Below are 21,761 nucleotides of genomic sequence, written 5' to 3' on the forward strand. Positions count from 1 at the left end.
AATTAATCTGTATGCTAAGCGAATAATCTGAGAAGCTGGACTGTAGGAAGAAGAGCACAGCATCAGGATTAGAGGAAGACTCATTAACAACCTGCGCTATGCAGATGACACAACCTCGCTTCCTGAAAGTGAAGAGGACTTGAAGCACTTACTGATGAAGATCAAAGACAACACCCTTCAGTATGGATTACACCTCAAGATAAAAAAAAACAAAAATCCTCATAACTGGACCAATAAGCAACATCCTGACAAATGGAGAAAAGATTAAAGTTGTCAAGGATTTCATTTTACTTGGATCCACAATCACCACTCATGGAAGCAGCAGTCAAGAAATCAAAGGATGCATTGCATTGGGCAAATCTCCTGCAAAAGATCTCTTTAAAGTGTCAAAAAGCAAAGATGTCACTTTAAGGACTAAAGTGCACCTGACCCAAGCCGTGGTGTTTTCAATCACCTTGTATGCATGTGAAAGCTGGGCATAGAATAAGGAAGACTGAAGAAGAATTGATGCTTTTGAATTATGGTGTTGGAGAAGAATACCAAATATACCATGGGCTGCCAGAAGAATGAACAAATCTGTCTTGGAAGAAGTACAGCCAGAATGCTCATTAGACACAAGGATGGCAAGACCGTGTCTCACTTACTCTGAATATGTTATCAGGAGGGACCCAGTCCCTGGAGAAAAATATCACGCTTGGTAAAGGAGAGGATCAGTGGAAGGGAGGAAGACCCTCAAAGAGATGGACTGACACAGTGGCTGCAACAATGGCCTCAAGCATTAGCAAGGATTGTGATGATGGTACAGGATTGGACAGTGTTTTGTCCTGTTGTACATAGGGTCGCTATGAGTCGGGACTGACTCCATGGCACCTAACAACAACAACATGTGTCTGTCACTGGTCTAGGGACTGAGGAATAGGGGAATAGGCAGTAAATAATTCAAAGTCCCTTCCCTGACCTCTCCTCCGGGCCTTTGCACATGCTCCTCCCCTGGCTTGGCGTGCTTATGCTCATTTTCCACCACTTGCCCTCCATCCACCTGGTTATCTGCTACCTTCAGAGCTCAGCGGAGGTAGTGCCTCCTCAAGAAGTCTCCCTTGACGAACTTCCAACAGATTGTTTAGATATTTCCCTTGTGCTCCTACAGCCCCCGAGCTTCCTCTGGCCTAAATCATGGCTGTCAATGGTCACCGCTGGTTTACACCAAGAGCTCCTAAAGGGTGGGACCATGTTTGATATGGGTCTGCGTCCGTAGGCTTAACAGTTTCTGGCACACGAATTTGCCAATGAATGAATGAATGAATTTCTGTGGGTTAAAATATCAGGAAGTGGTTTTTAGATGGGAATGACCATGTAGGTCTTGAAGGGGTTACCTAAAATCATTCTAAATAGAGGGATTCAGGATAGAACCTTCCATGGCTCCCATTATCCTCAGCCTTGACATTCAAGGCCCTTCATGACCTCTCCAGCCCTACCTGTATATCCCAACCCAGATCCAACCCTTCAAGCCAAATAGGATTTTGGATTTGGGCTCAGCTGAATCCTACCCGTGTGATCTTGGAAAATGACTTCACCTCTCTGTGGCTCAGTTTTTTCAACTTTAAAATGGTTTCAATGACCCTGCCTCCCAGGGTGTTTGTGAAAACTCAAAGAGATAATCCATGTAAAGCACGAAGCTTAGCACTTACATCAGCGGATGCTTCCATTCCTATTTCTTATGCTGGGGGACTTTCAGCAGCGGGTAGACATCATGGGTTTGTTCCTCGGAAAGTGAGCTGTGGTGGTGGCTCTGGGGAGATGGCCTGGTCAAGGCAGCAGAGGAAGAAGCTGGCGCAAGCTGGTAATTTACACAGTTGTCAAAGTCAGATCTTTAATGCTTTTGGCCAACGGCTATTGTAAAAATTTTAGAGTGACATGTAAAATACAATCTAATCTTCAGAGTAAATTATAAAACCTGGAACAGAAACAAATTAGACAGATGATACGATCTCATTGAACCAAACCAAATTTTCCCAGTGACACCTCCAGGCTGGGTCAGAAATCACTTCTGCTGGGTCCTCAGAGCAGGAGGGTCAGGTGACAGGAAGAGTCACAAACATATGTGTGGCATCCAGGTACTTCAGTTTTCAGATTCGGTCTCTTTTGTATAAAAACTAGTTTAAAAATTATTACAAAAGTAATATATGCACACAGTTCAGTATCAATTGTTACTGAAGACATAGAAGGAAGAAGTCTCCCTCCCACCCCAGGTTCCCAGACCCCTCTCAACGATAATAACTTATTGTTTATCCTTCCTGAAAATTTCAATCCCTTTGTAAGGTCAGGTGTACACAACAAAATCCTTTCTCTCTAACACAGTCAACATTTTGCACCCTGCTTATTTCACTTGATGATGTGATCTTTCATGTTCTTTTCACAGCTGTATAATAATCCAGTGTATGAATGAACCATAATTTACTTAACCAGACCGTACTGATGAATATTTAGACTCTTTCGTTAGTGTGTCTGTCTGAGAAATTCCTAGAAGTGAGATTGATGGTTAAAGGGTACAGGCATCCTTTATATTGTTAAATGCTTCCAATTTACTCCCTTGTTTGGACACGTCATCAGGAAAGACTAATCACTAGATAAGGACATCATGTTTGGTAAAGGCAAGGGTCAGCAAAAATGAGGGAAACCCTCGGTGAGATGGATTGACACAATAACCACAACAGTGGATTCAAACATGTCAACAATCAAGAGGATGGTGCAGGACCAGGTAATATTTCATTCTGTCATACATAAGGTCACCTTGAGTCGGAGTCAACTTCACGGCAACTAACACTAACAACAAGGGGATCCTGTTGGTAGTCCCCGCAGCTCTCCTTGCATCTCTTTTATCGGTTTGTTGTGCTTCCCCCAATTTCTGTGTGCTTTGCTTCTGATAGTTCACACCTGTGACCTTCTTCAGGGAACATCCTTAAGCTACTAGCTGCCTTGCCCATATAGCAAGCCTGAAATGGGGGCATCTAGCCAATGTACAAAGTATGAATCAAGGAAAATTGGAAATCATCAAAAATGAAATGGAATGCATAAAGATCAATATCCTAGGCATTAGTGAGCTGAAATGGACTGGTATTGGTTATTTTGAATCAGACAATTGTATGGCCTACTATGTGGGGACTGACAATTTGAAGAGGAATGGCATTGCATTTATCGTCAAAAAGAACATTTCAAGATCTTTCCTGAAGTACAGTGCTGTCATTGATAATATCCATACCCCTACAAGGAAGACCAGTTAACACAACAATTATTCAAATTTATACACCAACCACTAAGGCCAAAGATGAAGAAATTGAAGATTTTTACCAACTTCTGCAGTCTGAAATTGGTCAAACATGCAATCAGGATGCACTGAAAATTACTGCTGATTGGAATGCAAAAGTTGGAAACAAAGAAAGATCAGTAGTGGGAAAATATGGTCTTAGTGATAGAAATGATGTCAGAGATCGCGTGATTGAATTTTGCAAGACCAACTACTTCTTCATTGCAAATACCTTTTTTCAACAACATAAACAGTGACTATACACATGGACCTAGCCAGATGGAATACACAGGATTCAAATTGACTATATCTGTGGAAAAAGATGATGGAAAGGCTCAATATCATCAGTTCGAACAAGGTCAGGGGCTGACTGCGGTTCAGACCATCAATTACTCATATGCAAGTTCAAGTTGAAACTGAAGAAAATTAGAACAAGTCCACGAGAGCCAAAGTACTACCTTGAGTATATCCCACCTGAATTTAGAGATCATCTCAAGAATAGATTTGACGCACTGAACACTAATGACTGAAGACCAGACAAGTTGTGGAATGACATTGAAGACATCATACAAGAAGAAAGCCAAGAGGTCATTAAAAAGACAGAAGAGAAAGAAAAGACCTAAATGAATGTCAGAAGAGACTCTGAAACTTGCTCTTAAAGATCAAGTAGCTAAAGCAAAAGGAAAAAATGCTGAAGTAAAAGAGCTGAACAGAAGATTTCAAAGGGTGGCTCGAGAAGACAAAGTAAAGTATTATGATGTCATGTGCAAAGACCTGGAGATAGAAAACCAAAAGGGAAGAAGACACTCAGCATTTCTCAAGCTGAAAGAATTGAAGAAAAAATTCAAGCCTCAAGTTGCAACACGGAAGAATTCTACAGGGAAAATATTAAATGACTTAAGAAGCATCAAAAGAAGACAGAAGGAATACACAGAGTCACTATACCAGAAAGAATTGGTTGATATTCAACCATTTCGGGAGGTAACATATGATCAGGAACCGATGGTACTGAAGGAAGCAGTCCAAGCTGCTCTGAAGGCATTGGCAAAGAACAAGGCTCCGGGAATTGACGGAATACCAATTGAGAAGTTTCAACAAACAGATGCAGCACTGGAAGTGGCCACTCATCTATGCCAAGAAATTTGGAAGACAGCTACCTGGCCAACAGACTGGAAGAGATCCATATTTATGCCCAGTCCCAAGAAATGTGATCCAACCGAATGCAGAAATTATCGAACAATATCGTTAATATCACATGCAAGCAAAATTTTGCTGAAGATCATTCAAAAGCAGCTGCAGCAGTATATCGACAGGAAACTGCCAGAAGTTCAAGCTGGATTTAGAAGACGTGGAACCAGGATATCATTGCTGACGTCAGATGGATCCTGGCTGAAAGCAGAGGATACCAGAAAGATGTTTACCTGTGTTTTATTGACTATGCTAAGGCATTCGAGTGTGTAGATGATAAAAAATTATGAATAACATTGCAGAGAATGGGAATTCCAGAACACTTAATTGTGCTCATGAGGAATCTGTACATGGATCAAGAGGCAGTGATTTGAACAGAACAAGGGGTTACCGCACAGTTTAAAGTCAGGAAAGGTGTGCGTCAGGGCTGTGTCCTTCCACCATACCTGTTCAATCTGTACACTGAGCAAATAACCTGAGAAGCTGGACTATATGCAGAAGCATGGGGCATCAAGATTGGAGGAAGACTCATTAACAACCTGCGTTATGCAGATGACCCCACCTTGCTTGCTGAAAGTGAAAACAGCCTGAAGCACTTACTGATGAAAATCAAAGACCACAGCCTTCAGTATGGATTACACCTCAACATAAAGAAAACAAAATTCCTCAAAACTGGACCAATGAGCAACATCATGATAAACGGAGAAATGATTGAGGTTGTCGAGGATTTCATTTTACTTGGATCCACAATCAACAGCCATGGAAGCAGCAGTCAAGAAATTAAAAGATGCATTGCTTTGGGCAAATCTGCTGCAAAAGACCTCTTTAAAGTGTTGAAAAGCAAAGATGTCACCTTGAAGACTAATGTGTGCCTGACCCAAGCCATGGTGTTTTCAATTGCCTCATATGCATGCAAAAGCTGGACAATGAATAAGGAAGACCAAAAAAGAATTGATGACTTTGAATTGTGGTCTTGGTGAAGAATATTGAACATACTATGGACTGTCAAAAGAATGAACAAATCTGTCTTGCAAGTACAGCCAGAATGCTCCTAGGAAGCAAGGATGGTGAGATTACATCTCATATGCTTTGGACCTGCTATCAGGAGGGATCAGTCCCTGGAGAAGGACATCATGCTTGGTAAAGTGGAGGGTCAGTGAAAAAGAGGAAGACCCTTAATGAAATAGATTGTCACAATGGCTGCAAAAATGGGCTCGAGTAGGGCAACAATTGTGAGGATGGCTTAGAAGCAGGCAATGTTTCGTTCTGTTGTGCGTGGTGTCACTATGAGTCAGGACTGATTCGACACCACCTCACAGCGACAACAACAACTGACTGGTGCAGGCATGTAGAAGTCCAGTTCCCTTCCCTCCAGGCTGGACAAACTCTGCATGTGCTTTATACTCCAGAGCTCCCTGTGGGATCGGGCTGAGGCTTGGACTTTGCCTAAAATCCCATTGTGGTAGGCAACTGCTAAGGTGGCCCCAGAGATCCTTGCCTCCTGATCTTCACATCCTTGTATAATCCCCTCCCTTTGAGTGTAGGCTGGACTTAGTGACTCATTTCTAATGAACAGAATACAGCAGAAGTGATGGAATGTCATTTTGAGATTGGGTTATAGAAAGATTGTGGCTTCCATCTTGGGGGCTCTTTTTTTTTGTTTGATGTTTATTTTAAGCCACTAATTTTTCTATTGTTGTAAAATATACGTAACATAATATGTGCCAATTCAATGCAAATATTATGCAACCATCACCAGTAGCTGTTGCCATATTTTCTATTACTATAGACAGAAACTCAGGGCTTCCTAAGCAATGATTCCTTCTCTCTCTCTCTCTCCCTTCTGCGCTCCTAGTAACCACTAATAAACTTTGGTTTCTACTGTTGAGTCGATTCTGACTTGTAGCAACCCTACAGGACAGAGTAGAACTGCCCCACAGGGTTTCCAAGGTTGTAATCTTTACAGAAGCAGACTGCCACATCTTTCTCCTTCGGAGTAGCTGGTGTGTTCAAATTGCCAACCTTTCACTTAGCAGCTGAGCCCTTTGACTACTGTCCCATCAGGGCTCCTTAGCATTTGGTCTCTATACATTTGCTTATTCTAGATATTTCACTTAAGTGAGATCATACAATATTTGTCCTTTTATGATTGACTTGTTTTGCTCGTCATAACGTTTTCAAGGCTCACCCATGTTGTAGCATGTATCAGGACTTCATTACTCTTTATGGCTGAGTAATATTCCATTGTATGTACCTCATTTTATCTATTCATCTCTTGATGGACATTTAGTTTGGTGCCTTTTTCTTGCTCTTTCTCTCTCTTTCATGTCTCTCACTCTAGGGAATGCAGGCTGCCATATTGCAAGCAGCTCACTGGAGTGGTCCATAAGGCAGGGAAGTGATATCTCCTGCCAACAGCTAGCAAGGACCAGAGGCCTATCAACACTCACAGAAGTGAGCTTAGAAGTGACTCCTCCTCCAGTCCTACCTCGAGATGACTACAGCCCTGGCCAATACCTTGGTTACATCCTCTTGAGAGACCCTGAGTCAGAACCACCCAGCTAAGCCATTCTCATATTCCTGACCCACAGAAACTGATGTAATAAATCATTTTTGTTGCTTTTGTCATTTCAACCCCTGTGTTTGGGGTAATTTGTTACACAGCAGTAGATAACTAATACATGCATCCTGCTTGGCTTCCTCCCCTTCCCCGTCCTGCTTCACCCACTCACCTCCCAGGCTTCCCCAGGAGCACTCCCTTAATAAGTCCCTTGCACAGGAATCCTTGTCCACCAACCCAACACAATCCTAAAGGGTTTGTGCCAGCATTTGAGGGGGGTAGGGGCTCATCCCCCATAACCTCACCAATACCACGTGCTATTAAAATTTCCAACTCAAATGTAGTCTTGAGTTGGGCACAACGAGGTAACCCTGATTACAAATAAAGTTACACTGCGTGAGGCCTGTAGTGTCAGAGCTACAGTCACACTGAGCCACTTGCCTTTCCTGTAGTTGTCCCTGTAAATTCCCGGCTCTCTGCCTTCACTAAGACTGGGCCTTCCCCTCGCTTTACCTGTCCATATCTTCGTCCTTCCCTTAAGGCCCAGATCCTAAGTATCCCCCCTCCAGGAAGCATCCCCTGACCTCTCTACCTACAAGTGATGTTTCCCTCCCCTGAGCACCCTCGGCTCTGTGTCTCTTCCTCTCTGATGGCCGTTAACACCTTTTACCCAAAGTGTCATTATTTCTCCTCAAGTATTATCTTCCTGCCTGTGCAAAGGGCTATTTACAGGCCATGATCCCCTGCCCAGGAGAGTGCTTGGTCCAGGGAAGTCGTAGGGGCACTCTTGGTGAATGAATGGCCCACACTAGTGATGTCTGGGGAACCCGGATGTGAGCCATCCTGAGCTCCTCCTCTCTGCCCCACACCCAGCCGGCCCCCACATTCTGCTCATTCCCCTCCTCTGTGTCCCCCTATACACCACCTCCTGTTCATCTTGCAGCCACTGCTCTAGCTGGGATCTCATCACCTCTGCTTTCTGTCTCTGGTTCTCCCTCCACCTCATGTCTTGCTGCCTCTGCTCACCTGTACCTCCATTCCAGCCATGCAAATTTATGCACAGTTTCCAAAAACTCGTTATTAGCTACCATTTTCTCAGCCACTTCCCAGGCTCTGCGCTAAATGTTTTACATCCTCACAATTTCAACGTGGGAGGTATCATCATTTGGTAAGTGGCCAGGGCAGATGTTCTTCATTCCCTGTCCCACCTTCATCTGGCCCGGGGTCACCTGTAGACCAGCCTGGGCATGCCTCACCCAGTGGCATTCTCTGGCCAGCTGCAGCATGCTTAGCCTGCATTGGCAGACCGTGAGTGCAGGGAGTTAACACTCAGGGACAGCCTTCTATCAGTGAGGGCAGGAACTGAGGGACAAGGATTCCATCTTCCTTACCTCTCACAGAGACAATTCTGAGACCCGTTCCACATACAGTCTTAGAAAGGTCCCTGTCTTATTTTCCTGGGGCTGCCATAACGAAACACACAAAACGAGTTGCTTTAAAACAGAAATTTATTGTCTCACAGTTCTAAAAGTTAGAAGTCCAAAGCAGGGTATTGTATGGATCATGTTGACTCCTGAGGGTTCTGATGGAGGAACAGTTCCATTCCTCTCTCCTACCTTCTGGAGGCTCCTGGCAATCCTTGGCATCCCTTGGCTTGGAGATCCATCTTCACATGTCGTCTCCCCCTCAACCCCCGTGTGCCTCTCTGTGTCTGTTCTCCCTGTTTGTTAGTCACCTCGCAGAAAGAATTAGGTCCCACCCTACTCTATGGCCTCATGTTAACCCAACAGATAACATCTTCAAAAAAGACTCTGTTATCAAACAAGATCACATTCACAGGTACAGGAGTTAGAATGTCAACATATCTTTTTGGAGGATATAAGTCAATCCATGACGGTCCCCAGCAGACTGAGCTCCAGTTGCCAGCAATAGTTGCCCGCTTATTAGCATGCCCCATACTGGCTTTTTTCCTTCCCTGTCTCATGTTCCCACTCCATTATGTGCTGGCATCACCTTCCAAGCAAACTGCTTGTGCCCAAATCCTTGTCTCAGGATCTTCTTTGAGGTAAACCCATGTGAAGTAGCAGTGGGGTGGGATCTGTACTCACTTTCTGCCCAGAGCTACTCTGCTGCCCAAACAGGACTGGCTGTTTCACAGCCTCACGCCCTTGCTCATCCCCCCATCCCACCTGGAATAAATTTCCATACCGCCTCACCCCACCTCCATTTTAAAGACTCAGCTTATATCAATTTTAGTAAGAAAATTTGTCTGACACACCCCTCCCCAGTTAGACTTGGCCACCCCTCAGTATCTCAACAGCCTTCTCCACCAGCCCCTATAATATCCCAGCGCTGTATTTGTGGGCTTCTGACTCCTCTACTGCCCTGGATGGCACCATATCTTTTTCATTTTGGAAACTCCCAGGTTTGCCCAGCGCTAAGCGTGGAGCAGGCACTAATCCTGGTTTGAATAGGCTGGCACTATCCACAGTTTGATGAGTTAGAATCAACTCCATCGGCAGTGGGTTTAGTTTTGTTTTTGGATCCACAGTTCCCTTCTCTGCTCTCTGCTTCTCTCACCTCTTCCCCAACCACACCCATCTCACTCATTTCCAAAGGGCGGGCCATCATTTCCATATCTTTGCTGCCTGTTTAGGACTCCAAGATGTCCCACCCTCTCCTTCTCTGATACAGCCTCTCTCTCTCTACAGACGTCCTTCGTAGCCCTTGTAACACTTATGGCACTAATTTATTCTTCTGTCTGGCTCCCCAACTAGATTGCTAGTCCTTTGAGGTCCCCATTGTGTCTTGTTTATTGTTATATCCACACTATGCCCCTAGCACATACCTATTGCATACTGGATGCTAATAAATGTTTGTCAAATGGATAAATGAATTCGTTACTTAATATATAAACAAACAAAAAAACCCAAACCCAATGCCATCAAGATGATTCTGACTCATGGTGATCCCGCATGTTTCAGAGTAGAACTGCGTTCTATAGGGTCTTCAATAGGTATAATCTTACAAAAGTAGGCTGCCAGACCTTTCTTCTGCAGTGCAACTGGGTGGGTTCAAATTGTCAATCTCTCAGTTAGTACCTGAGTGCAAACTCTTTGCACCATCCAGGAACCTACTTGATACATATATCCCTGAATTACTGAATGGAAGCACATAGAAATTGGTATAAATTACTTAGGACTCTGGGTTGTAAGTGACAAAAACCCAATTCGAGCTGGCTTAAGTAAAAGAAGTAACTTATTGGCTTCGTCACTAGGAAATCCAGGTGGACTTCAGGCATAGCTGGATTTAGAAACCCAATTAGGTCAGCTACTACTGCTTCTTCTCCTTCTCCTCCTCCTGTAGCTCTCTCTCTGCATCTCACTCTTCATGTTGACTCTGTTCCACTCCCAAAGGCAAGTGCAATTGCATAACTATTAGTCACTTTTGTCTTTGGGCCTAAATTTCCCTCATCTGTAAAATGGGGAGGCAACTCAACCAGATGATCTCTAAGCCTCCATCATAACTAAAAAGTCTTAAAGGGGATCCAGGATAACTTCCATTTTCTAGTTAGGAAAAACTGAGGCCTGGAAAGTACTTTGACCAAGGTTACTTACTTATGAAGTAAGAGTTGGTGTTGGCATTATAGCCCAAGTCTCTGACCTTCATGGAAAGGAGAACAATGTCATTGTGGACACACAAGACTCCAGAGAGCAGGGCTTTGATATTGACTCAGAGTCACTCGCCTCCTCTCTGACTTCACCCAGGCCTGCAAGACTGTTGAAACTTTTTGCCCTGTGAAGTATTTGTGGGAAATGTATACCTCTGATACCCCTAGACCTGGATTTGAATCCTGGCTCCACCACTTGGCAGCTGTGACCCTGGCAAGTCATTTCCCACCTGAACCCCTGCTCTTTTATTTTACTTGTTTTTCCCTAAATTTTATGTATTTTGTTGTTGTTGAGAAAATACACAACAAAACATACACCAATTCAATAGCTTCTACACATAAATTCAGTGACGTTGATTACATTCTTCAAATTGTGCAATGATTCTCACCCTCTTTTTCTGAATTGTTCCTCCTTTATTATTAACACAAACTCACTGCCCCCCAAGGTTCCTATCTAATCTTTCAAGTTGCTATTGTCAGTTTGGTCCCATATAAATCTTTCAAGTTACTATTGTCAGTTTGGTCCCATATAGATAGTTCTTAAAAGAGTGTAATGCTCAAGGAAGACATTTTTTACTGGCTAACCTACGGCACTGGGTTGGGGTAAGCTATTGTTTGGTTTAAGATGACTTCAGGGGATGTTCTTGGTTTAAGGTTTAAAGATTATCTCAGGGCAATAGCTTCAGGGATTCATCCACCCTTCACGGCTCCAGAAAGTCTAGAGTCCATGAGAATTGGAAATTCTGTGCTGAATTTTTCCCCTTTTGATCAGGATTCGTCTATGGAATCTTTGATCAAAATATTCAGTAATGTTAGCTGGGCACCAACAAGTTCTTCCAGTATCATGACAAAGGAGGCAGTTGTTCATGGAGGCAATTAGCTACACATTCCATATCCCCCTACTATTCCGGACTCTATTTCTTCTTCTGCAGTTCCAGGCAAATAGAGACCAATTGTGCCTTGGATGGCTGCTTGCAAGCTTTTAAGACTGCAGGCACTATGCAACAAGTTAGGAGGTAGAACAGAAGCACTAAACACGTTATTAGGCCAATTAACTGGGATATCCCATAAAACCATGACACTAAATCTCCAAACCAAGAAACAAAATCCCATGAGGTGTTTAGTTGTTCATAAGCAGGCTCAGCAGCTACCTTTTTTTTTTTTTTTTAATCATTGTGGTAAAGGTATCTATCTCCAGCTTTTGCCAATTCAACTTTTTACAGGTGTAAAACTTATTAATAGCAATTACAATAATTGGCTATGCAACCCTACCTTGAATCAATGCAAATTTTTCCATTACCATTAATGCCCCTTTTCCTTCTCCCTCCCACCCTTGGTAGCCACTAATAAACTTTGATCTCTATGCATTTGCCTTTTCTTGCTTTTTATATAAGTGAGGCCATACTATATTTGTCCTTTTGTGATTGGCGTATTTTGTTCAGCATAATGTCTTCAAGCTCCATCCATACCGTAGCATTTATCAAGACTTCATTTCTCCTACTGGCTGGATAATATTCCGTTGTATGTATGGACCACATTTTGTGTATCCATTTGTCTGTTGACAGGCATTTAGGTTATTTCCACTTCCTGGCTGTCGTGAATAGTGTGGCAGTGAACACTGGTGTACAAGTCTCTTTTTGAGTCTCTGCTTTCAAGTCTTTTGGGCATATACCTAGGAGTGGAACTGCTGGGTCATATGGTAGTTCAATTTTTAGTTTTTCGAAGAACTGCCACACTGTTTTCCACAATGGCTATAACATTTTGCATTCCCACCAGCAATGGATAAAGGTTCCAATTTCCCCATCCTCACCAACATTTGTTATTTTCTCAGTGAAATGCTGTCTCATTGTGGTTTTGATTTACATCACTCTGATGGCTGAAGGTGCTGAGCTTCTTTTCTTGTGTTTGGTGGCCATTTGAATGTTCTCTTTGGAGAAATGTCTATTCAAGTTCTTTGCCCATTTTATGATTGGGTTATTTGTGTATTTGTTGTTAAGTTATCGAAGTTTTATATATATTTTGGTTATTAGATTCTTGTCAGATGTGTGGTTTCCAACCTCTGGTCTTTTGATCTGGAAAATGAGGACACTAATAGTAACATAAGCTCTGTCTTCTGGGTTGTCGTGAGGACTCCAGGTGGCAATGAGGGCAAAGCTCTCAGCCTAGGGCCGGGCATGAGGCAGTAGGATAATCAACTCATCCCAGTTTTCCTGGGACTATACTAGTTTTTGTTTTATTTTTTTCTTTCAAGAGAGATGAATTTTTACTTTTATATAGACATTGTTAAGACTCTGCAATAAACCTATTGCTATTGTTAGATGTTGTCAAGTTGATTTCAACTCATAGCAACTCCATGTAACAGAGTAGATCTGCCCCCGTAGGGTTTTCTAGGCTGTAATTTTTATGAGCAGGAGCCCTGGTGGCACAGTGGTTAAGAGCTAGGCTGCTAACCAAAAGGTCAGCAGCTCGAATCCACCAGCCACTCCTTGGAAACCCTATGGAGCAGTTCTACCCTGTCCTATAGAGTCACGATGAGTCAGAATCGGCTTGACGGCAATGGTTTTATCTTCATGAGAACAGGTCATTAAGTCTTTCTCCCCAGGAGCCACTGGGTGGTTCAAAGCCACTATACTAGCTTTGAAACTTAAAGTCCTACGTCCCAGGAACCCCTAGTTCCAGGCGATCTGCATAGTTGGTCACCTTATGAAGTAGGCACCTACACCTGGGCTGAGAGGGAGGGGTGTCCTCAGAAGACCACACAGATCAGGTCCAAAAGCGCCAGTTATCCTGGAAAGATGGAGGAGTCTTGCTCAAGGCAACGCTATGGAGCATCTTCCTGGGTCTCTGGGTCCTTTGCAGTTTAGAGCAATTTGCACTAATGAGGCTTGGAAATCTGCACCTGCCTCCTCCCTTCCCGCCCCCACCCAGCTAGCTTCCTGGACATTCAGGGGCTCCGAGAAACCACTCTGAGAACATGTAGCTGGAAAGGATCTTGGCCCCCACACAATCTCACTGGGCACCCTTCCATTGTACAGATGACAAAACCAAGGCCTATGGAGGGGAAGCAACTCCTCAAGTTCTCATGGCAAGCCGTCTCCAGCATGGATGATGCTCTAGATGTCGCTCCTAGATGCTTTCAGCAAAAATTCACTAATTTACACCCCTGCTGGAGGTGGGGGCAAGAGAAGGCTGATGAGTGACATCAGTGTGTCATGGGGAATGAGCACAGACTCAAAGCTTAGCTCTCAGAGCTGCAGATTTGCTGAGTGACCTCTCAGGTCTTGGTGACCCATCTGTGAAATGAAGGTGCTAATCTCACCCAGCGTACCCCAGGGGCTGTGGCTGAGGAATGACAGAGCACTGGGGAGTATTAGTCCTTGTGTGGCCGCCAGAGCAGAAAGGGCCTTCAAAGCCTGCCTTAGTGTTTGCAGAACCGCGGGCATTCCCGAAACGCTGTTTAGGTACCACCCGTGCTGTTAGTTACTTGATGTTTTTCTTTAAAATGACTTGTTTGTAAAACTTACGTAAAAATGTTTTAGACAAATTCGTCACATCAGTTGTTTGCTGTACTAGTTATACATAGTTTTTCTAACATTCTTTAAAGTAAATTCAAAACTATTCATGTAAAAAAGTTTGACCCTAAAACATGGTGCATATTCCCAGCGGCATGCGTATCCTGCTTTGTGAAACACTGATCTCATCCGACGCCTACCCCGCCCCACCCCCATCTTATTGTACATATAGAAAACTGTGGTCCAGAAATGAGCAAGATCTGAGCTGAAGCCACACACAGAGCTGGTGGCAGAGCGGGTGCTGGAACTCAGGGTCTAGGCCCTCCCGCTGCTCCTACCACACTGGGACCTGAGCCAGTGCTTAAAGAAGCCAGCCTTTTCCTGCCTTAGGACATTGGTATCTCCTGTGCCCTCAGCTGGAAAGCTCTTCCCCTCAGATCTCCCAAGCCAGCTCCTGTTCATCCTTTGAGACTCAGTGCAAACACTCACCTTCTCTGGGGAACTCTACTGGCAGGCAGAGTGAGTCCAAGATCCTCATCTAGTGCTCCATCCCAGATTGTAATGGACTGTTTGGGAATCTCTCCAGATTGAGACAAGGAGGCCCTGGAAGGCAGGTCCAGGCCTGATTTATCTATGCCCTGAAGGCACACCCTGGGGCTGGACACACAGCAGGTTCTGGTCAGTGCTGGTTAATTAGGGGAGGCTGAGGACACTGGTGCTCAGAGGCCTGAGTCAGTCCTGTCTGGGCCTTAACAGGGACAGGGCCACCAGGCTAGCAGCTTGTCCCAGGTGATAAAATACCTCAACCGGGGCCCTCATCACTCTACCAGATACATTTCAGCTGCTAAGAAAGAAGTTCAAGGGCTCACCTGGGTCTGTTGCTTAGCAACAGAAGGCTGTAAATGACATCACTCTTAACACTTTAAGTAACCCCTCCATGGCAGGCAGAGGATAATGAAGGCAAAGGCAGACAGTGAGACGGAATTAAAAACTAGTCTCAGGAATGAGTAGGCGAGGTGCTGCGGGGAGTAGAGGGGTGCTGCAGTAGGCAAGTGAGGGCCTGGAGAAGTGAGAGGTGTCTCGGTGGCTGTTCTGTTCCTGGGAGCCCTCTTCAGGAGTCCTGGGCAACAGAAATGTTTGCTAGCCTTAAATGACTGTTTGCTAGAGTTGGTCTCTAACAGCAGGTTAGTACTTCCTGAGAACTATGCTTGTATTCTAGAGGTTGCCACTAGGAGGACGGCAGCAACTCCAAGGGTAGCCAACTGATGGTAGACTTAATTAACTCTTTATAGACCATCTATAGTATCTCAGATGTCTCTGGTGGTGCAAACAGGTTGCACTTGGCTACTAACCTAAACGTTGGCAGTTAAAACCCACCTAGTGGAAGAAAAGCTTGGAGATCTACTTCTGTAGAGATTGCAACCAAGAAAATCCTATGGAGCAGTTTTACTCCAAACACATCAGGTCACCGTGAGTTGGAATTGACTCAACAGCAACTGGCTTGGTTTTTGGCTATAGAATCTCTGAGTTGGCAGGAAGCCTGGATTGGAGGCGGGGGGGTACCATTTATTAAACATTTACTGAGTACAAACCACTCTGCTTTACTTCTGTCAACTCGTGTGATCCTCATACTAACTCCATGATTTAGGGAGGTCTTTCCATTATATAAGGAGCCTTGGTGGTACAGCGGTTAAAGCAATTGACTGCTAACCAAAAGGTCAGCAGTTGGAAACCACCAGTGGCTCTGTGGGAGAAGGATGTGGCAGCCTGCTTCCATAGAGATTTACAGCCTTGGAAACCCCATGAGGTCGATATGAGTTGAAATCGACTCAAAGCAGTGGGTTTTTCTGGGTTTCTGTTATATAAGGGGAGCCCTCGTGGTGCAGTGGTTAATCGTTTGGCTGCTAACCAAAAGGTCGACAGTTCAAATCCACCAAGCTACTCCTTGGAAATCCTATGGGGCAGTTCTACTCTGTCCTGTAGGGTCTCTATGAGTCGGAATCAACTCAACGGCAATGAGCTTATCATACAAGGAGCTCTAGTGGGGTAGTGGTTAGAGCCCACAGCTGCTAACCAAAAGGTTGACAGTTCAAACGCACCAGCTGCTCCTTGGGAGAAAGATGTGGCAGTCTGCTTCTGTAAAGATTTACAGCCTTGAAAACCCTATGGGGCAGTTCTACTCTGTCCTATAGGGTCGCTGTGAGTCATAATCAACTTGATGGCTGTGGGTTTGGGTCTTTTTTTTGTTTTGTTTTCCATTTTACAGATTAGGAAACTGGAAGCCATTCACTCAAGAAATATTTTTTGAGCTCCTTCTATGTGCCAGGACTGAAAGTAGGAAGTAAAGCTGCTGGGATGTTGTTTGCCTATAGGGGGATGGAGTGGAGTCAGGTTTGGGGTTTGAGTAACTAGGTGGATAGCAGAGCCAATCCTGGAGATTCCAGGAAAAAGGGAAGAGCAACAGGTTTGGAGGGATGGTGGGCATTTAGTTTCGAACTTGTTGAGTTTGAGGTGTCTGTGAGACATCCAAGTGGAGCAGCCAAGTAAACTGTTAGGTGTACAGGTCTGGAGTTCAGGCTAAGGCGGTAACATCTACCTTAACTTTCTACTGCTAGCAACACACATCTGAACAAGACTGTGCCTCAGCTCATAGGTGGGATGAGATATCTGGAAGAGCTGACCTTGGGCTGGGCCAGTCAGAGTTTTATGCAGGAGGTGAGACTGGAGTGGAGCCTTGAATAATGGGTAGGATTTGAGGAAGAGAAGGGAGGCACACCAGGTAGAGCCATGACACGAATGAAGGCATAGAGATGGGAATAAGCATGGTGCATTCCTGGGATCACCGTGTGTGTGTGTGTGCGTGTGTATGTGTGTAGGTGAGGTGGAATTAACCCAGAAAAGACTCAACCAGGAATGTCTATCCTCCTCTGAATCTGCAGACTCAACATCTCATGATGTCAGCTTCTTTCCCACTGTCCTGCCTCCTTGTGCCTGCCCCATCTGCCTACTCACAGGACGATGGAAAAGGAGACCCCAGGAATATTCGCAAACTTTCTGGCATCCGAACCCCATCATAGGCCCTTGGGGCAGTGCCTTCCTCAACTCAGACAAAGCAGCTCCACTTTTATCTGCTTTCTGCGTTGGGTTCCCACTAAATATTTCTTTGGAAGAAAGGTTTACACATTGCATAAAGCTGGAACAGCCTAACTGCCCATCGATGTGGATAAATAAACCATTCATGCTGGGGACCAATATACAGCAGTGAAAATGAATGAAATAGAGCTACTGGAATGAAGCTCACAAACATAGTATTGCGTGAAAAAAAAAATAGGTTGCCAAAATATATACCAAGGAAGATACTGTTTACATAGTCTAAGCCCCAGCCCAGTGCCATTGAGTCAATTCCAACTCATTATATAGTCTAGAAACATATAAAACAATACTGTTTGAGAACTCACACCAGAGTAAAAGTATAAAAATATGCGTGAAAACACTAAATAGCCATGGGTTAGTGGTTATCTCTGGGGAGGCAAAGGCGGAAGAATGGGGCCTGGGAGGGAACTTGGGGACCTTGATGGTCTCTGTAATGTTCTATTACTTAAGCTGCTTACTGGACTCACGGGCATTTGTGACACGATTAACTATATCTTTTGTATGGTCAAGATCATTTTTGACAACCTATTTTGGCCTAGAGGGAAGAGAAGACCCAGAGGTTTTCGAGGCCTAGATTTACCTCACAGCTTCCTGGTCGTGTGATTGTGGGCCTATGGGCAAGGGATTTCATTTATTTGAGCCTCTTTAGATCTGTGGAAACCCTGGTGCATAGTGGTTAAGAGCTATGTAACCAAAAGGCTGGCAGTTCGAATCCGCCAGTCGCTCCTTGGAAACTCTAGGTCAGTTCTACTCTGTCCTATAGGATCGCTATGAGTCGGAATCGACTCAACAGCAATGGCTTTAGACCTATAAAACTGGTATAAAGAATTTTTGCCTCATGGTTTCTCTCTCTTCCTCCTCCTCTCTCCTTCCCTTTATGTCCCCCCTTCCTCTTTCCTTCCTTCCTTTCTCTCCCTCCCTCCCTCCCCCCTTCTTCTATCTCTCCTTCCCTTCCTTCCTTTCAACAAATATTTCTTGAATGTCTACTGTGTGGAAGGCACTGTGTAAGGTACTGGAGATAAGCTCCTTTGTGGAACTTAGAGTCTTGTAAGACAGATAAATTAATACACAACTACACATGATGATAAGCACTATGAAGAAAATAAACAGGCTTCAGTGATAGGGAGTCACAGGAGACTCAGATAGGGTGGTCAGTGAAGGGATTTCAGAGAAGATCTGAAGGAGCTGGTATTGGAGGGCATATGGGAGAGAAGAGAATGCGCCTGGCAGAGGGAACAGTGTGGGCAAAGGTCCTGAGGTTGGAAAACACTTAAAGAGCTTGGTGTATTGCAGTAACAGCGAAGCTACAGAGTAGCAGGCAAGGGGGAGAGAGGCACGATGTGAGAAGCTGAGAGGACCTTGCTGTTGTCTTTAGTTGCTGTTGAGTTGGCTCCAACTCCTGGAGCTTCCATATGCAACAGAACAAAACATTGCCCGGTCCTGCACCATCTTCATAATCATTGGTATATTTGAGTCCATTGTTGCTGCCACTGTGCGTTTTGAGTGCCTTCCAACCTAGGGGGCTCATCTTCCAGTACTCTATCATGCAATATTCTGTGGTGTCCATATGGTTTTCATTGGCTAATTGTTGAAAGTGTATCTCCAGGCCTTTCTTCCTAGTCTGTCTTAGTCTGGAAACTCTGCTGAAACCTATCCACCATGGGTGACCCTGCTGGTATTTAAAATACCGGTGGCACAGCTTCCAGCATCACAGCAACATACAAGCCACCACAGTACCACAAACTGACAGATGGGCAGTCGGGGGGGATGGAGCACATGAAGGAACACAGGCTTGCAGAGCATGTAGCATTGCACTTGGCATGTGTGCTTGGAGATGCTGACACCTTTCCTCCCACCCCTTCCTGGGGCCATGGCTGAGGGGCCATTGGACTCTGAAAGCAGGAACGGGGTCTGGAGCCTGGACAGCCTCCCAAGAGCACCTGTGGTAACTGGCTTATGGCTTCTCTCTGGTGATAGGAGTATGTGTGCATGCCCTTTGCCATGTTCTTCTGCAGTGCTCTCCTACTCTGTCTCTGACTTGACATTGCTCAGCCATCGACTTGCTCTGCCAATGGGATGTTAGTAGAGGGTGGCAAGCAGAGGCTTGAAAAGCGCTCATGCAGTTGGGCTTGCCTGCTTTTGCCTCTGCCATTGTCACAAGGAGAGCATGCCCAGCCTAGCCTGCTGGCCCTGGGAGAAGGGACAGAGCCTAGCCACCCCAGCCAAGCCACCCCAGCAGACTCACAGATTTGCAAGCTAATTAAATGCTTGTTGTTGTTTGCCACTGGGATTTTTCTGGCTGTTTGTTATGCAGCACCCAGTTCCCTGTTCCAGTGGTGTCCCTGGATGCTGGGCCTCTCCTGTCTTCACTAAAGCCAGGGTTGCAGGAGAGAGAGGTGGTTGATCCAGAACCCAGGATTCTGGCTTCGGATCTGCTAAGGCCTCATTCTAGGCACCGGGCAAGACCTTCTCCACATGGGACCTTGGTTTCCCCATCCATGTAAGAAACATTTGGCTCATGATTGCTAAGGCTGTCACAGCTTATAGCCACAAAGACTAAGAGCTCAGTTTATTCAAATATGACTAAGTCCCTCCTGTGCTTAAAACCCTTAGTGACTGCCCGTGGCCTTCAGAGAGAAGTCAATGCTCACTAGACTGGAATTCAGTGCCCTGCATGGCTGTCCCCTGCTCACATCTGTAGCTCCTCCTGCCACTCACTCTTTGCTCCAGCTAAGCCTTATCACACTGTGCCTGTCCATGCCTCTGGACCTTTGCACAATGGATTTCAACCCAGGTCTGTTTCCAGAGTCTGCGTACTTAGTCACTTCTCCATACCTCCTCTGCTTGAAGAATTCCTACACAAGTGCATGAACTGGATTCTAGGAGGTCATTGCTTTTACTGAAGCAATTTTGCTGAAGATGGGAGAGGTAAAGAGGCTAGCTTATGGTCATATAGCCAGTACAAGGTGAAGTTGGGACACATCCCAGGCAGTCAGATGCCCAGGCCCGGTGACAGAGAATCACACTTAACCTCTTGGCCACACTGCTTCTCACTTTAACATAAACTTCAAGATCCAGTATAGACACCACTTCCCAGATGCTGAATGAATGAATCCCAGGGGATTCATAGCACTGGTCTGTCCATCAGCCCCTGGCCCAGGGGCTGAAGATCTGACAGCCCAGGGTACAAAATGGCTTGGACAGAAGTCAAGTGCCTGACAACACTGGCAGCTACTCCCTTCCAGTTTGCAGCCTGAAGCATTGCCCCCAGCCCCCATCCCACCTTACCCCTACCCCTGGGCCTCAGGCTCTGAATCCAAACAAACACAAAGCCAAATGACTTTCACTCTGTCCTTTCCAACTCAGTGATTTTGGAGGAGAATAAATACCAAAGCCACTGGCATGAATAGAAATTAATATAGAACTGTGCTAACTGCACAGGGATGTTTTTTAAAAAGAAAAAAATTCTCAATTTAAAATCTCAACACAAATAGACTCTTATAAGGTCAAATAAAAGATAAATGCCTCAGGAAAGCAAACAAGTCATCATTTGGGCTGAATTCTCTCTCTCTCTCATTTCCTCTGCCTCTTTCTCATTCTGTCCCCATCTACATTTCCCGCTACCCCCTCCCTGTCTTTGTCTCTCTTCTTATCATCTGTCACTTGCCCTTCCTATCTGGATATTTGTATGTGCCAGTCTCTCACTCTTGGTCTAGTGGTGTAGTTTCTACCCCAGGAGAGCAGTATAACCTTAGTCAAGTCATTTCTTAGCTTTGCACTTCAGCTTGCCTATCTGCACAATAGGAGGTGTAATTACTCCTTGCAGAGAGATACTAAGCGTAGCAAGACTGTCCTTCACAGAGGAAATGATGCTTCTAACCAGTGGTGGTGATGAGTCTTCTTTGGCGTTAGGCAATCTGACCCTCCCTCTGGGTTCAGGCTTGGGGGGTGGGCAAAGATTAAAAGCAGGTGCCATCTGGTCACCAAATGAAGTCAACGAACAAAAATGGCAAATAGCTTTTTGACCTTGGCCTTTTTATGGTCAGTCTGATTCGGCCCAGAGTTACCCTAAGAAGATGATTCTGGTCTAAAAAGAAGGAGAAGCTGGGAGGTATGCAAGGCCTGGCAAGTGAGAGACTCCTCAAAGATGAGACTAGAGCCATACTCAATAGGCAAACAACCACGTGGCAAGCTTAAATTAAAGCTAGAGGGATTATGATTAGCAGGAGGAAGAGCTCTTTGTCAACTAAGGGGGAACAAAACCCTGGGAAACATTATTCGAATGGGAGGCACTAGGTTGTAATTTTTCTTGGGCAGGGATCACATCTTTCTTGTTCACTGTTGTATTCCCAGGGTACAACAGAGGGCCTGGCT

Source organism: Loxodonta africana, chromosome 24 (assembly GCF_030014295.1).
Source record: "Loxodonta africana isolate mLoxAfr1 chromosome 24, mLoxAfr1.hap2, whole genome shotgun sequence".
In the NCBI taxonomy this organism is placed as follows: domain Eukaryota; kingdom Metazoa; phylum Chordata; class Mammalia; order Proboscidea; family Elephantidae; genus Loxodonta; species Loxodonta africana.